This window comes from Saimiri boliviensis, chromosome 12, assembly GCF_048565385.1.
Source record: "Saimiri boliviensis isolate mSaiBol1 chromosome 12, mSaiBol1.pri, whole genome shotgun sequence".
NCBI lineage: Eukaryota > Metazoa > Chordata > Mammalia > Primates > Cebidae > Saimiri > Saimiri boliviensis.
In genome coordinates, this window is record NC_133460.1 from 32,422,432 (window position 1) to 32,424,426 (window position 1,995).

The 1,995-nt window shown below is 43.7% G+C and overlaps 1 non-coding gene across 1 annotated transcript; it reads left to right on the plus strand.

The window, feature by feature from the left end:
* Window positions 1-408: 408 nt before the first annotated feature.
* Window positions 409-571, plus strand: LOC120367497 (U1 spliceosomal RNA). Its single transcript, XR_005581874.1, has one exon. It is a non-coding gene; the product is annotated as a U1 spliceosomal RNA (small nuclear RNA).
* The last annotated feature ends 1,424 nt before the right edge of the window (window positions 572-1,995 follow it).

The window sequence follows — 1,995 nt, forward strand, 5'->3', positions numbered from 1 at the left end:
GCTCTCTTAGAGCCTTCAGATCCCATTGATATGGGAAGAGCTACAGAGGGACATTGTTTCAGAAGACCTTAAGGTCTTCTCTGCTGATTGGGATAGAAGTCAAGTTGGAATTCTCTCTCCCCTGTCTTTTTGATATTGGATACATGTAATTTGGTATTAGCTAACTGGTGTTGTAAAAGGGGGGGTGGGTGGGTGGGGTCAGGGTTATGTCTCTGTCGACAAAGAGACAAACTCTGTAAAATATTTGAAGAGATTTATTCTGAACCGAATATGGGTGACCATGGCCTGTGACACAGCCCTCAGGAGTCATGAGAACATGTGCCCAAGGTGGTCTGGGTGCAGCTTGGTTTTACACATTTTAGGGAGGCATGAGACATCAATCAAATATATTTAAGAAATACGCTGATGCTACTTACCTGGCAGGGGAGATGCCATGATCACGAAGGTGGTTTTCCCAGGGCGAGGCTTATCCATTGCACTCCAGATGTGCTGACCCCTGCGATTTCTCCAAATGTGGGAAACTCGACTGCATAATTTGTGGGAGTTGAGGACTGCATTCGGCTCTCCCCTGTATAAAAAAACAAACATCGATTTGGTTCAGGAAGGGGAGACAATAGGGGGGCTTCCAGGCCACAGGTAAATTTAAACATTTTCTAGTTGACAACTGGTTGAGTCTAAAGACCTGAGATCAAAGGAAAGGGAATGTTGGGTGAAGGTAAAAGATTGTGGAGACAAGATCCTTTTGAAGTCTTAGAGTGGCTGCACCCTTAGGGACAACAGACAACAAACGTTTTCTATTCAGATCTTTAAAAGTTGCTAGCCTTTTAGTTAATCTCTTTAGGACTGGGAGGACCTGGAAGAAAAAGATCTTGCTGCATTAATAGAAATTCTTTACAGATGCAGATTTCCCCCAACAAAGGACAGCTTTGCAGGGCCATTTCAAGATATGGCAAAGAAACATGTTTTGGGGTAAAATATTTTGGTTTTCTTCCTTGTCTCCTAAGGTTATGCCAGAGTTAGATTGGAAAGTAAGTCACAATATAGAGGGTTACTTAAAACCCATCTGACGAGGAATTTATGGTTTGTAGGGCATGACTCCCCAGACCCCTTAGATAGGAATTTGGACAAGATGAAAAATCAGAGCTTAGTTCTCATCTCTAACACCAGGATGCCAGAAGTACCCCAGTGGAAAGTTTAAAAAACCCAGGCTTGGAGGGCCAACCTGGGTTTGAAACACATCTCCATTTGCCAGTGATGTGATCTTGAGTGAGTTATGGAACTCCTGTATGCTTCAGCTTCCTCATCTGTAGAATGGAAGTTATAATACCTATTTTGTAGGATTGAGAACATTAAAGGTGATAACAACACGTGAAGTGATGAGTTGGGCTTCTCAACCTCAACATTTGACATTTGGGGCTAGAAAATTTCTTTTCCTGGGGGTGCTGCACTGGGTGGAAGGATGTTTATCACATCTCAGGCCTCTACTTACAAAATGCCAGTAGCACCCCTCCCCCAATTTTGATAATCAAAAATGTCTCTAGTGCCTGGACTCTTCCTTCAATCTTCCAACGACTGTGGCCTTCTGGGTTAAATCACTGACTATTCTCACCAAAGACAGCTCTGCTGAGGGCAAAGAAAGAAGAATCTTCTAAGATCTCTCATCTTTCCTGCAGCTGCGATCAAGAAAGTTCAGCTGCTGGCACTCCAGGTTAGGTAATCTAGCTTGGAAAGCCCCGTCCATATTTTTTTCTTTACCACAAGGTGGCACTCCAATGCCTGCATTGGAAACTGGGTCGGCTGGAGAGAGGGCTCTTTGGACCACCGTGCAAATAGAAAGCAAATGCTCTCATCCATATTTGCTTTACAGTCTATGCTAGCAAGATGTGGTAATTTTATTCCAAACACGTAAATATTATTGAGTTTGCCAAGGATGTTGCCTGAATCTGGATAGAGGACTGACACTCAGGACCAAGAGGGAAGGAGAGGGAGAAGGCT